We start from the raw sequence: 16,161 nt of genomic DNA, 5'->3' as shown, positions 1-16,161 counted from the left end.
AAAACTCCTACCAGGCCCCGCAACAGCAACCAACCAAAGTCCATAGCAAGGCCAATGACGAAATCTGAAAAAGGGGTGGGGGGCAGGAGATCCATGGCACAAGGCTGAAAAGGAAGCCTCAGAGTCACGCCACGGCTTAAATCGGCCCCGCCTACACCCCTGAAGTGACCAGATTGGCCACCTGGCTACGTGGCGTGGCTGGGGTCTCCACCAGTGTGGTGCTGAACGCTGCCCTGCCCCCACGCTGAGTGGAGTGGCCAGGAGGCCTGACTGCAACCCAGCCCCACCAAAAAGTGGAGGTGATTTCACATATGCATGCCACTGACCATTTGATCAAACAAAATTTGCTGACTTTCCAGTGAAATGTGTCAACTGATACAATGTGAGAATATATCGCGATTCCATTGCATTCACCCATGCAAGTCAGTTAATGCTGTGGACAGGGAGTGAGTGCTTTGTTTTGTTTTGTTTTAAAATGTGCATAATGATCAAGTTTTAAATATAAGCATTTTGTTTGCCCCAAAATACATTTTTTTTATGTATTCATCCCCCCCCCCCCAAAAAAAATACACATTTGTTTTTGGAACTGAAAATGTATGTCAAAAGTCAGTGAACTGTGCAATTGACCGTGAGCTATATTCTGATCTGTGTGGAAGTCCGGAAACTTGTGAATTAGGCTGGTTCACTTTTAAGATACAGACCCCAAATGTAATGCTCCTCCGTCAGTAATATTTATTATTTATTTAGCCATTGCTGCAGAGATCTCAAAACTCTTGGAGATGCTGAAATGGCAAGCAAAACCATTGAAACCAAGTGCCACTTCACGAACTGCTTTCTGGTATACCCCCAACTCTCAGGGTGACTATCAGGGTTAAGTTAAAGGAATGACAATAAGATTGACTTATACCTGAAGGAGCATCTCCAGCCCCATCGCTCAGCCCGGACACAGAGGTCCACCTCTGAGGACCTTCTGCTGGTTCCATCACTGTGAGACGCAAAGTTACAGGGAACCAAGCAGAGGGCCTTCTCGGTAGTGGTGCCCTCCCTGTGGAACGCCCTCCCACCAGATATCAAGGAGATAAAGAACTACACAACTTTTAGAAAACCTCTGAAGGCAGCCCTGTATAGGGAAGTTTTTAATGTTTGGCATTTTACTATGTTCTTATATGTGCTGGAGGTCACCCAGAGTAGCTGGGTAAACCCAGCCAGATGGGCAGGGTATTAGTATTATTTTTAGGAGAGAGAGAGACCAGAGATTTCTTCTTCCCCGTCTCCCCTGTCTTCTTCTCAGATGTTGAGCAGCCAAAGAAGGAAACCTGATACATAATGTGCAATCAACAATATCAAAAAATATGCAAATTATCTTTTGTAGCTGCATATGCTGCCAGCTAAGCACACCTAATTTTTAAGAGGTTTCCCACCCACCATCTCTAGGCAGTGCCATTTAACTCTCAGGTTGCTCACTCGCCCTACATTAATAAGCTAATCTACAAGGAGTACCCCGCAGCATCATTTGCATCTCTCTCCCTCTCTCTTTGTCAGATCATATAAACAAATAATGCAGGTGGTAAGTGTCTCCTGTTTACGCAGAGTGGTGTTTTTTCAGCTTCATTTGCAATTCAAACAGCTAAAGCCACATGAGAGGCTTTCCGCATTCATTAGGGGACTTGCTTACCTAGCAAGGAGATTTCAGCAACCAGCAGTCGCTCTGTCTAAATCCGGAGGAAGTCCTCAGAGACACACAGCTCAGCTAATAAGCTGCACTGGGACAATGGACACTTCCTGCTATCTGAGCTACTTTGCCTTCTCTCTCTCAAGTGTAGTTAAGTTCTTCGGCCTGCAAATGAGCAGTTACCAGATGATGTTTGTATACTTGCCAGAGGGGAGAAAGGGTATTTTCACCAGGTATTACAATGTCTTCCATCTCAGTAAAGGTACTATGCTCTCACAAGGTTTCTGTTGTCTGCCACTCCCTGTTAAGATCATCAAGTAAAACGTTTCTCTTTCACCTATATGGAGGGGAAAGCTGTCTAAAGTTATCTGATGTTTTGGGCTATAGAGAGTGGCAAAAAATGAATGCATGCAGGTAAACTCTTATCAGGTAGGATCAAGTTAATGACTCATTAAGATTAGACTTCTGCTGCTAAAGGTGGCCAATAAATCAGATGAAGACTATAAAAGATGGATTGACTGTGGTGTGATGTTAAAGGTAAAGGTAAAGGGACCCCTGACCATCAGGTCCAGTCGTGTCCGACTCTGGGGTTGCGGCGCTCATCTCGCTCTATAGGCCGAGGGAGCCGGCGTTTGTCCACAGACAGCTTCCGGGTCATGTGGCCAGCATGACAAAGCCGCTTCTGGCGAACCAGAGCAGCGCACGGAAACGCCGTTTACCTTCCCGCTGGAGCGGTCCCTATTTATCTACTTGCACTTTGATGTGCTTTCGAACTGCTAGGTGGGCAGGAGCTGGGACCGAGCAACGGGAGCTCACCCCGTGGCAGGGATTCGAACCGCCAACCTTCTGATCAGCAAGCCCTAGACTCTGTGGTTTAACCCACAGCGCCACCTGGGTCCCTGTGGTGTGATGTTGCCAATGCTTAAAGATCTTTTAAGAAAGATACAATGAAGGAAAGTTCACCTGGTCAGTTTTTGTTTCAGTGTGATGATCCACAGGTTCCCTTGGTGCAGAGATTATCAATCAATCTGCAAAAATAGAATCATAGAATCATAGAATCACAGAGTTGGAAGAGACCACAAGGGCCATCCAGTCCAACCCCCTGCCAAGCAGGAAACACCATCAAAGCATTCCTGACAGATTGCTGTCAAGCCTCTGCTTAAAGACCTCCAAAGAAGGAGACTCCACCACAATCCTTGGTAGCAAATTCCACTGCCGAACAGCTCTTACTGTCAGGAAGTTCTTCCTAATGTTTAAGTGGAATCTTCTTTCTTGTAGTTTGAATCCATTGCCCCCTGTCCGCTTCTCTGGAGCAGCAGAAAACAACCTTTCACCCTCCTCTATATGAAATCCTTTTATATATTTGAACATGGCTATCATATCACCCCTTAACCTTCTCTTCTCCAGGCTAAACATACCCAGCTCCCTAAGCCGTTCCTCATAAGGCATCGTTTCCAGGCCTTTGACCATTTTGGTTGTCCTCTTCTGGACACATTCCAGCTTGTCAGTATCCTTCTTGAACTGTGGTGCCCAGAACTGGACACAGTATTCCAGTTGAGGTCTGACCAGAGCAGAATATAGTAGTACTATTACTTCACTTGATCTAGACGCTATACTCCTATTGATGCAGCCCAGAATTACATTGGCTTTTTTAGCTGCTGCATCACACTGTTGACTCATGTCAAGTTTGTGGTCTACCAAGACTCCTAGATCCTTTTCACATGTACTGCTCTCAAGCCAGGTGTCACCCATCCTGTGCCTTTCATTTTTTTTTTGCCCAAGTGTAGTACTTTACATTTCTCCTTGTTAAAATTCATCTTGTTTGCTTTGGCCCAGTTGTCTAATCTGTTAAGGTCATTTTGAAGTGTGATCCTGTCCTCTGGGGTATTAGCCACCCCTCCCAATTTGGTGTCATCTGCAAACTTGATCAAGATGCCCTCAAGCCCATAATCCAAGTCATTGATGAAGATGTTGAATAAGACTGGGCCCAAGACAGAACCCTGTGGCACCCCACTAGTCACTTCTCGCTTCTCAGCAGTGATTTTAGAGGTTGTGGTGGGGAATTTGTAAGCCACTGCATTCAAGAGCATCAGGAAAGAGAAGTGGTGGATCAGCTAGGGCAAGCATTAAGGGGGGGGGGGCATGTAAAAAACTAAGTTGAAAAAAACTAAGAAAAAAATAAAGTTAAATATTCAGATCAGGACGTAGCATCATGAGGCTTAAAATTACGCAGGTATGTTTTTTCATAAAAGTGGAACCAAACAACAGGATTAATACACACAAAAAGTGAAAATATACTTGGATCAACTCATGTTTGGGGTTTAAAATAATGGAAACAGACAAAGGTTTCAGTTAGCTCTTCTTCAAGCAGAAATAATCATATCGAAAATGAACATCAAAATTGCTAGATAATCAGGCTAAGGTTACCTGGTTTTAAGGTTTATTGGCTACTGCTGTTGGCATGGGAACAAAGTAGCTTGGGAAACACAATATTCTGATGTCATGTATGATGTCACAAACGGGAAAGGTCCCAAGTCCAGGCAGAGTTTGTTGAGACAGTTAACAGTCAAGACTGTGCCTGACTTTTGCTTAGATAGATCTTTATGACAGGTAATGAAAATGTTTCTCTTGGGCTATTTTAACTTTAACCTAGGGGAAAATGTTTCAGACTGAATTGTACATTGAGTTTCCATCACTCCCCCACCCCCACAATGAGGACAATCACTTCCCATTCTGGACACCTTGGCCATTTTATACAATCATAGGAAATCCATCCAAGAGTTATTAAATAACTCAAATGTGAAAATGCCGATCTTCTAATCTAATTCAGTTAGCTTAACATTTTTTCCAGGAAAACTGGTGGTAAGCATTGTTAAAGATTTAATTACAAAGCAAATAGCAAGCCTCGATGAAGCATAGCATGGTTTCTGCAATGGCAAGTCTTATCTCACTAAACTTAAAGTTCTTTGAGCGTGTCAGCAGGCAATAGATAGCAGTGATCCAGCAGACCCTTGGTAAACTTGGCAGCAGTGCTTTTTTCTGGGGGGGATGCTGGGGTACGCATACCCCTAAACATTTTGTGAATCTAACGGGAGAAGAAATGAAAACTACTTTTCTGACTACCTTTCAGAAAAGTATATTCCATCAAGAACATCCCAATTTCAACGAGTGAGTGTGAACGTGGCTTCTCTCAGATGAATTTAATACTGACACCAACAAAAGCGTCATTGCATTTAAGCACTGCGGCCAACTTAATGCTTATAAAATTGGCAGGCACTCCTTTGAGTTTGTTTAAGCCTTTGGTGTATATAAATTCACGGTTTTTGAAAGGACGATATCTGGCGACAGACACCAACAGCAAGCAGAGGAATCGGGAAGATGTTAGTGCACACACCCTCATGCCAGTGTGGAAGTTACTGTGGGCTGTCGGCTGTGTAATATGAGGTAATAATGCATGTTCTTTGTACTTTTGTCCATTTACTGTATTTATTTTTCCCAATTTGAACTGTAAAATGGTGATTTTCTTGAGTCAGAATAAGAGTACCCTTAAACATTTTTTAATTTTCTTTTTAGAAAAAAAGCACTGCTTAGCAGTAAACTTAGCAGTAATTGAATAAAAGAGGAGGGATCCCCTTGTAGATCAGTAAGAGTTTAAGGAACGGGAAGCAAAGAATAAGAACAAATGGACTTTTGGGGTTTCTTCCACCTCTACAATTCTATGATTCTCAGATTGGAAGGAAGTAAAAAGTGGAATCCCCAATTATCAGTTTGGGGCCATGTTGGCTTTGTATTAGAAGTGGTACACCTCTGAACCAGCAGTTGCTGGGAAGCATAAATTGGAAGAGTGAAGTTGCACTTAAGTCCTGCTTATGAGCTTCTCATGGGCATCTATCCAGTATATCCACTTTATCAACAGGATACTGGGCCTTTTCATCTGATCCAGCAGCAGTCTTCCTGCTTTCTTAAAAATTCACGAATTCCAAAAGGAAACCAAAAACTGCTATGAAAAACCTAAATAATTGTTAAGAAAGGTACTTGCTTTTGTAATGTTTGGTTTTGAATGGATCTTTGCATAGCCGATGCAAAATGGCAACCATGTTTTTTAATCTATTAATGAGCAAAGGATAACCAGATAAAACAAAGAGCCCAATGGGCAAAAGATGTGGGACATAATATCATGTTAGAGGATTGGGAGAAGCTGTGGAGGGAAGGTATCAAATTTACTGCATGCAATGTGTTAAGAGAGAATATTATGAAAATGATATATAGATGGTATTTAACACCAGTTAAATTAGCTAAGATGTATCATGGACTGAGCAATGAATGTTGGAAATGTAAAAAAGCAGAAGGTACCTTCTATCACATGTGGTGGACGTGCCCAAAGGTAAAGGACTTCTGGGAGAAAATTTACAATGAATTTAAAAAAAAGTGTTGAAAAACACTTTTGCTAAGAAACCAGATACCCAGAAAAGATAGAGTGTTTTTTTTATGTATGCCACAACAGCTGCTAGGATTTTGATTGCTAAAAACTGGAAAGGTGAAGAGCTCCCAACAGTAGAAGATTGGCAGATGAAGTTAATTGATTACATGGAACTCACAGAACTGACCACGAAACTCCGAGACCAGAGGGACGAGAAGGTGCAGGAAGAGTGGTAGAAATTTAAAGAATATTTGAAACAAGGTGAAAAGTTGGGCATTTGAAGTGAAATCGGTGAACATAATGGGTGACAGCTGTACAATGTTAGGTTACAATAGTATATAAGAAGTTAAGATTGTGATTTTTTATATTAGATATCATGGTTATGAATAAGTTGATAGAGATAAGATAAGATGTTAGATCAGGATTAAGAATAATTGTTAATGAGTGTTAAAATAGTTACAAAGTTACTAAAGTAAATTCGAACTGAACGCAGAAGAGAGAACGTGAGGAAGTCCCCTAAGTAAGATTTGAAATAAGGCTAAAATAATTATATTGGTGTGTTCCTGTGTTCCTGTGGGGTGTTAGGTATGTATCAGTTTTATTTGATTGTTATTCGTATATTGTAGTGTGTTTGTATTTTATGTAGTATGTATGCTTTTTATTTGTTGTTTTGTGTGGAAATACCAATAAATTCTTTATTAAAAAAAAAGAGCCCAATGAAGAAGAATAATCTCTCCCAGTTTGATTTGTCTAAGTAAATCACTGAGTGACCCATGAGGACTGTAGTGCATTTTGTTTGCTTTTTACCTTCAAAGGTCATTACTGAACCAGTTTGAGGTACAATCTTTATGCTTATCAAATAATACAGAGTATTAATAGCGCAACCTCCCCCCCAATGCCGCAATCTTGTAAATAAGAAATGATGTAGGTGAATGACTTGCTGGTGATGATTAATGACCTGCTCAATCTTTATATATGTGAGAAGCAGGAAAGACTGTTGACAAAATGCATTATTGGGTCTTGAGCTACATTCTGCATCATGAGAAATGAAGCCATCTAACTTAGGCCAAATGTCACAAGTGTATGTGATATTTATTTATTTATTCATTGAATGAAGGAAGGAAGGAAGGAATGAATGAATGAATGACGATGAGTTCCTGGTGCTGCCCAGGAATCCAAAGAAACAAAAAGAAAAAGAAAGGAAGGAAGGAAGGAAGGTAAGTTTCATATAGAAAGTGTAATTTGTGAGTTTCTGGACTTTGCCCACACACAACACATGCACATACACTCAGGACTTTGACCTGGCCCAGGAAACACCTGATCAGGACACAAATGATTTCTTTTTTGGTGTTGGGGTTGGATGCTAGAGCTTAACTATGGTATATATGGTCTGCCATATTAACTGAACATGGAACCTCAGATCCAAACATAGACAAAGATTGTTGCCTCCCCCTCGGGAACCCAATGCAGAGTTGGGTGACAATATCTTCAGAGGCATCCCAAGTGCCACTTGTTGGAATTGTCACACCAAATTGGGTGACGATATCTTCAGATAGCTTCACTTGGCAGTGAATGTAACTTCATTGGATGGCTTACATGAATGCACGGCCCACCTCAGATATCACATGAGAGAGATTTTTTTCATCACCTCATATGCAATGCATTGCAGTCTACACATTCAGCTGCTCGTTGCCAATGAGATATGGGGTAAAGAATATTATGAGTGAAGTCCACATTATTAATTAGTGCCTCCCTAGCATGCACTACTACAATACATGTTCAGCTCCCATGCTTTGGTATTAGTTTGCCTCCAAACTGCTGAACAGGTAGCACTGCAAAAGAAAGCAGGCAAACTATTCAGAATCTATTATATAGCATGTCTCACAAGCCCTTCATGGCATTGAGAGTGCCTTGTCCTCTGACCCATATTCCATTCAACTAGTTCCTCACCTTACTTTCATCCCAACCCACTTGAATGTAAGTTAGAGGTGCCATCTTTCAAAAAGTGAAAATCTAGCTTTTAAAGGAAATTCAACAAATTCTACAATTCCTACATGGGCTGCCATACATCCGGATTTTCCTAGACATTAAACAATTTCCTGCCCAGATGTTGTTTGCGAGGGCAGAATCCCAGCTGTGTCCTTGACATTGCATTATTAGGTCAAATATCCAAATTGTGAAATTTGGATAAACTCAATGTGCTTTCTGCATCATAAAGCATTAGAAACTAGGTATATGTTTAAAGTTCCTCTCCCTTACACACTAACAGCACCTTCTAATGCAAGTTTATTTATTTAGAAGTGCATTTAATGGAGCAGTGGGGGACCTTGGGATCTCAAATATCAGCGGTGCCGTGTGCATCACCAAAATTTGTCCCCCCTCACCTGCCTCTTGTACTCCAGTCTAAATAATAGTTGTGCTGTTCCCTGCAGCGACCCTGAGGCTCTTGAGTGCAGTGTGACTGAATCAGTCGTGCTCCCCTAAATCTGGCTCTGAATGCGACTTACTCCCAGGAAAATGTACAAAAGCTTGCAGCTTTTTCCTTACTTCTGAAGAAAGAGAGAGCTAAGATATTCAGTGTTATATTCACTCCTACATAATTGCCGGGTTACCCTTTGTGATAACAAGCAATGCATTAGCCAGCTTGGAAACACTGTCAGTCGCAAAACTGTCTCCTTGATAAATGAACAGCCAAGTGCTATTTATTGTGTACAGCTGCACAGGCCTGACAAAGAAAAGCCTGGTGTCAGTGCTCCTGCCAACTCCAGAGATTCCCCCTTTCAAAGTTGCTGTGCGCAAGCGGAGCCAGTAATCCAGGAAGCAACAACGGTCCCTAAGTGCCAATCATGCAAACCTCTGCAGCCTCTCCCACTCTTCTGGGCAAATCAGGATTCAGACTGTTCAGTTTGACCCATAATGATGAGTGAGACAGAAGATTCTAGGGATGGGTGGGGTGTTTTATCCACACTTATCTTTCCTCCACTCTTTCCATGCACAGTCCGTGCTTTAAACCCTCCTTGTCCGAGTGCTCCCTGTAACGGATCAACCCTGAGCCTGGGTATGGTCAGTGGCCCAGAGCATAACACCCACTCTAGATGACTGGCAGCTCAATCGCAGAGGCGGGGCTTTTCGACCTTCTTTTAAAAGGGGGAGAATGGCAGTTGGGCGGTTGTTGTTGGTCAGGGTTTGAGGGTGAGCGGGTTGGAGGTTAGGCTTAGGCTAGGGAATGAAAGGCTTTTATCCTTGTTAATGTTGTAACCAAGCTTACGTACCTGAAAAGAAGAATTGTAACCGCATTAAACCTAAACATCCATGTTATTTAAGTTACCTCAATAAACTTATTTTGTGTTTCAACGTTCGTGGACTCTGGCAGTGCGTCAGTGCCTCAAGAGGTGTGGCTGAGGGGAAAAGCACATAAGGTTTCCTGTGGAAGAGGGAACGGGTGGCTTATTTTCCTATCATACAGAGGGCTGGGCAGTGAAGCCAAAGGTGCCACGCAGTTGCCAGAAGGAAAGGCAAGCTGCAGTAGTTTGGGAACCCAGGGCGGGAGGTCCCAAGGTGGCAAGAGTTTTTTCGAACGTGGAGCACTGAGGTACCCAGAGGACATCTCTCATATTAACCCTTTAGGATTCATTTTAGTCGTCGGTGAAACCTAGGGAGAGACACGGTCAGGGGAAACGTTTTAAAGTGTGAGGGCTCTTAGAGTGAAACGAAGGGTCCCTCACACTCCCCACTTTTGCTCCGGAACTTTCCCTGTGAAAACCCACTCTTTAAAGCTCAGTCAAAGCAACCAGCAACCCATGGGAAACCTGAATTGATGTTTGCTCTGACTGAGTGCTAAAGAGAGGATTTTTGTGGGGAAAGCTCTAGGGTAAGGGGGGGGGGAATGATTGGACACAGTGGCATACTGTCGGTTTCCTGAACCCAGGGCGGGCACACAGGTGTGCGCCTGGCTGGCAGCATGCATGTGCCGGGCAGAGAGGCGCCAGCCTTGCCCTCACAGCTGATGCCACTGGAGCAACCTCACTGGAGCAAAGTGGGGCCATGCTGAGCTGCCTGCCCACCCATGCAGAGGGGAGCTTGGCTAGCTGGCATGGCCCTTGGTGGGCAGAGAATAGTACTGAGCTGGGCCAGGCTGAGCTGGGGTTGCCTGCATGGAGGCACTTGGTTTGTGCCTCCCCCCACAACACTTCCTCCACTACGCCCCTGCTTAAAACAGAGCTTTTAAGTGTGGACCTGTGCCTGGAAAGTGTGGAACAAAAGGCAAGTCTGGATAAGCCCTGAGTTCTAATACTATAGTTTTTACCCCAGTTCTGAACTGTCTGAAATTGTTATGATAAGCTGTCCATGGTTTATGCAGTGAAGGATGGACTAAAAATGTAGGGTTGCATCCAATGCTGTCTGTGAATGGAACGGATATCTACTCGTGTTACAGGACTCCAACTTTCTCTCCTCCCCCTCTAAAACCACTCTGGAGAATTGGAGGGAGGTGAGGTCCATTGCAGTGGTGGGATAAAAGGGCGGAAGCAGAAGGAGGCGAAACGGAAACTTGTTGAGATAGGGAGAGCAGGGAGAGGTACAGAGTCTAATATCAGGCACTCTACTTCCTTGCAGAAGGGAAAATACAATAGCAGGGGTGGCCAACTCCCACGAGACTGTGATCTACTTACAGAGTTAAAAACTGGCAGTGATCTACCCCCTTTTGGGGGGTTCAGGTCAAAGTTGTTGAGCTTTTTGGGGGAGGAGGAGAGCCCTGTTTTTAAGGCATTCGGGTCAAATTTGTTGTTGAGCTTTTTTTTTAGGGAGAAGGAAATCCCTGGTTTTTTGAGGTGCAGGGCAAAAAAAATTAGGTTTTTTTTTTAGGGGAGCCAAAGTTGTTGAACTTCTTTGGGGGAGCCAGTGATCTACCACAGACGTCCAGTGATCTACCGGTAGATCACGATCTACCTGTTGGACGTGCCTGTACTATAGGATGCAATGTTGGAGAACGTCACACAATCTGGGTTCCCAACTGCGATAGAAGCCCTTAAATGTGCATAGTTGCATGCATGTGAAGGCCACTTTCATGTGTTCAATTGAGCTACTGTGTAGCATGATCAGACGAGTGTGCCACTGATAAGGTTGGACAATTTCCACTCACCCCCTCCCTTGGGTAAGGGGGGTTTGCGACACCGTACAGGCTCCTGGTACAGGTGAGCCACCCCCCTTTGTTCCAGGGAGGCCATTGTCCTGCCCCCATCTCAGCAGGCCTATGGGCAGCCAGCTAGGGGTGAGGCAAGGGCCAGCATATGGGGCCAATGCTCCACGGCCCAGGCTCACTTGTTTTCTCCCAACTCAGTTATTTACAGAATGCATAAGCCCTTGCAATCACTTCCCTTTCCTCCTGGAAAAACCTTGCATTGAGTCCCATTTCTCCTGCCATGTGCTTAATATATGAGAAAAATGGTGTGCTGTTATGCAACCAGGTTTCACAGCAGTGTGTTCAAGAATAGAAATCTTAATGCAGTGTTGAACTTCTGAGGTGCAGTGATGTAACATACCAGGGCTGTAGCCTCTCATATTTAATATTCATGACGTGGAGGCAGAAAGAGTCCCACGATTTTTGAAAATCATTTGAGTGTGCGAGCTGGAGTAATTAATCTTCCTTGCCTGATTGCATTTTTCTTTCCACACCTTCCATTTTTAGTCCTCACACAGCACAGCACAGAAGCTCTACTTACACTCCTAAGTACAATCAAAACACAGCAGAATGAAACAAAGATATAGACTCACAGCTCACAGATAATATTGTGCAATTTCCCCCTCCCCTGCCCCTCCTGCCCAAATTATGCAGGAAGCATCTTACTTTATTAATCAGCTGCCAGCCTAGAAATGTGGCTGTTTATTGTTTGGTTTGATGCGACAACTGAAAAGCACAGAATAGCTGTCTGAGAAACAAACTAAAATCAGTTGTGGAAATTCCTGGAGAAACTGGTTATGGTCTAGGCATTCAGGCAGTGAAAGAGACTCTATCCCAGACTCCAAAGAGTTTGTTCATTTGCTTGTCAGTGGCTGCTCCCAGGCTGCAACTCCCTCCCTGGAGAAGCTAGACTGGCTCCTTTCTTGTTGTCCCTCTACCCACAGATGAGGACCTTCTTGTTCAAACAGGCTTTCAGGAATTTCACTCTCCTTGAATGCATTCCCTGAGAAGATCACATGCACACCATTCTAAGTTGCTTCCAAACTCCCCACACATTTGGTAAGTTAAAACTGATTTACTTACAAACTCTTCAAAGGTCAGATTCATATGCTTTTCAATACAGCAGCAAGAAAACAAAGACAGCAAAACTTAGGCAAGTTCCCCAAAGGTAAGTGTTTCTAAATTATTTGTATTGACAGACAACGACAGCTTGCTTAGGCCATATAGTCTAAGCTTGGAGCGTCCAGCTTACACCTCTTTACTTGAAGGATTCCCATGGTAGAAAAATGGTGGAAAGTGGGAAAACAAAGAGTTTGGTAGCCGTCCATCCCAAGGTGAGGAGGTGTGACCTATCTAAGTCTGGCAGGACAGCTTGCTCTCTGGTCTTAACCCCTTCATGCATTAATTTTAGTTAAGCATGTTAGTTATATGAGGCTGAATATTACACACACGGGCAATAAGATCTGAAAACAGCTTTCCACTGACACCAACAGAAGCCTCTGTTCAAGCCTAATTGCTGGGGAAGAAGGGAATATGAATATTTGTGTGTGTGTGTGTGTGTACTACTATGGTAATTTTTACTTTTATTTTTTCCCCACTGACTACTGTTGAACATTAATTGACCAGTTAGTGGATTGTTGTTAATATGCAACATTTTATCTGCCCAGCTGAACACATAACTCACTTGGAAATGAGGGTATGATGAAACTGTGCAAAGAATACAAAATGTCCTTCTGTTTGTATCACTATTGTTAATGTTTGTGGATCTGCATGTTTTATCTCCACTAGATGTTAATACAACACAAAGCATACAACACAAAGCCTCTGTTCTCAGAAAAAAGGAGCACAGAATTCATGCTAGTTTTAAAGCATATGGAGAAACTCTATTCAAATGCAACTTGGTTACCTAAAATGGCACACACTACATATTTGTCTGCCACTCTTGAATAGCCTATCAAGCATTAATTTGTGCATACTTTAACTTCATTCTTCCATCCTTCAGAAGGATTTGAAACTATTAAACCAACCTCCTGCTATTCAGAAGCCCATGATATGTAGGCAATATGTTACTTGTGTTTCGATTTTGCATAGATTCCTCATTGACCTCAGAATTCACCTTCAAAAGTTTTCCCATCACGGCCAAGACATTTACTGTGTGGCCAAATGCTTACAAGGCCATTTGTGGCATCAGAACCACTTTCAGCAGCAACCAAGCTCATTGTGAGATAGGAATAGTTTAGCCAGAAGTTTCAAAGAGAGGTGGAGCTAGGTGAGAAATTGGGTCCTCCCTTAATGAGGGCATGCATTGCAGTGAGACCTGGCAACCAAATCCCTGTGTGTTGTGGGTGGGAGTGATTGACAGCCACAACACCCAATCGGTAGGTCCCTCAATGGAGGCCAATCAATCAGGCCAATGGGACACAAGCTAAACGGATCGAGGGACATACAAATACCCATGCACGTGACCCAGAGCTTCCTCTTTTCGGTGCGTGCATCGGAACACCTGCCCACCTCTCCCTGCTTTTAGGACTTGTGCATTTGACCTTGCTATGCCATCGTGTGTTGTCTGTCATTGGGACAGGGGCACAGCAGGAATTTTCCCCATTTGGCTGATTGGCCATTGCCATTTGGGTTTCGCCTGCCACGTAGCAAATCACCACAACTTGTAAGGTTGTGGATAGGCTCTGGTTCAGGTGATAGGGATGGGAGAACACTCTTGCCATCCCTATGTGAATGGTATTCTGTTAAAGGAATCCAGGGAAGGATCGGTGCGGCACGGTGGCAGATGTGCCTGAGACGGCCCTGGGGCTAGCAGCAGCTTCTCCGCTGTAGCGGAGAGATGCTGCTTGCCCCCTACACCACCACCCCGGCTCCCGCTAAAGCAGGCTTTGGCGGGGGGCAGGGGGTGGGATGGGCAAGCAACAGCTTCTCCGCTACAGTGGAGAAACTGCTGCTTTCCTCTCCACCACCCCCACCTCCCGCTAAAGCAGGCTTTGGTGGGGGGGGCGCCAGAAGGTGGTGCACCTAGGGCGCAAGAAGCCCTAGCGCCGTTCCTGCCATTAGGACCAGTCGCAGACGACTCTGGGTTTACGGCACTCATCTTGCTTTATAGGCTGAGGGAGCTGGCGTTTGTCCGCAGACAGCTTCCGGGGCATGTGGCCAGCATGACTAAGCCGCTTCTGGCAAACCAGAGCAGTGCATGGAAACACCGTTTACCTTCCCGCCAGAGTGGTACCTATTTATCTACTTGCACTTGACGTGCTTTCGAAATGCTAGGTGGGCAGGAGCAGGGACCGAACAATGGGAGCTCACTCCGTCACGAGGATTTGAACCTCTGACCTTCTGATTGGCAAGCGCTTTTAAATCTCCTAATTAAATCTCCTAGTCCATTCACCACAGGCCCAGCAGTGATCTGGTGAATGGCAGGGGTTGGTTGGCGTTCCTGCTGGTGATTAGACAGAGCCAGCGGGTCAGTTGTGGAAAGTGAGAAATGTCCCTATTTTTACGTGAGGGTATGTTATTTTAGCAGTCTAGAACTTTTTGTTTGTTACATGCTTGTATAAATGTTGTCTTTCCTCAGCAGTGAGATGATTTGATTAAAAAAAAAAAACCAGAATAAAATAAGTAGACTCTTTAGTGTCAAACAGGTAACTCTAGCATGGTGGGTTAAGCACCATGTCCTAAGAAAGAAGCTGAGAGCTTTAATGCATTTTCTCTAAATTGTTTTGCGCAGAGTGTTCTGCATGTATAGGCATATGGCTCCTGTGTTTAATTATCCTTTTGTTTGTACGTTTGCTGCATAACGGACATATTTATATTACATTGTGTGCTGTCATCTCTCTGCGTACTTTCAAACATTTATTTTAATGAAGTACTTGTATCCCTGAATTTGTCTAGCTGCTGATAAGTGTTTATGGCTGTGTTTTTAAAAATGCCCCCTCCCCTTCACAACCAATGGTAATAAAGCTGTTTGTATTTGATTCTTTTCGACGTTACATTTTGATGGGGGAAAGAGGGCTTTACATTCACAGTCTGACAAGATTGTGACTGGGATAGTGGTTATTTATTGGATTGATTAGCTGCTTGTTACCTAGGGAGGTCTCCAAGTGACTTATATTTAAAAACATAAACATAGATTCATCCTACCTTAAAAGAAAATAATACAAAGCATTTACATTTTTATAATTCAAAACAACCACATCGAAATGTGACAGAAAGCCTTGGCAGCGCACAAACAAAAAAACACAATCAATCCAGTCCCTCAAAGGCATGGGGAAAGGGGTGAATTTTAGGTAACGGTAAAGGGACCCCTGACCGTTAGGTCCAGTCGTGGACAACTCTGGGGTTGCGACGCTCATCTTGCTTTACTGGCCGAGGGAGCTGCATACAGCTTCCGGGTCATGTGGCCAGCATGACTAAGCCGCTTCTGGCGAACCAGAGCAGCACATGGAAACGGTATTTACATGCCTGCCGGAGTAGTACCTATTTATCTACTTGCACTGTGTTCTTTCGAACTGCTAGGTTGGTAGGAGCAGCGACCGAGCAATGGGAGCTCACCCCATTGTGGGGATTCGAACCGCTGACCTTCTGATCGGCAGTACCAAAAAAGGCGTCAGTGAAGGTGTCAGGTGGACCTCACTGGGGAGAGTGTTGCACAGGTCGGGAGCAACAACTGAAAAGGTCCTTTCCCTTGTCACTCTCCAAGCCTCATACAGAGGACAGACCCAGAGAAGGGCCTCAAATATCCATCTTCTGCTTCAGGTCTTCCCAGAGGCATCACGTTGACCACTGTGTGAACAGAATAATGATGTATTGTTGGTATTTAACTCCTAGTAAATTAGCAAAAATGTATAAAACGGGGCCAAATGTATGCTGGAAACATAAGGGAAA

This window comes from Lacerta agilis, chromosome 7 (genome assembly GCF_009819535.1).
Source record: "Lacerta agilis isolate rLacAgi1 chromosome 7, rLacAgi1.pri, whole genome shotgun sequence".
NCBI classification, from domain to species: domain Eukaryota; kingdom Metazoa; phylum Chordata; class Lepidosauria; order Squamata; family Lacertidae; genus Lacerta; species Lacerta agilis.
The sequence above is the reverse complement of the archived record's forward strand: the minus strand, read 5'-3'. Positions refer to the sequence as shown.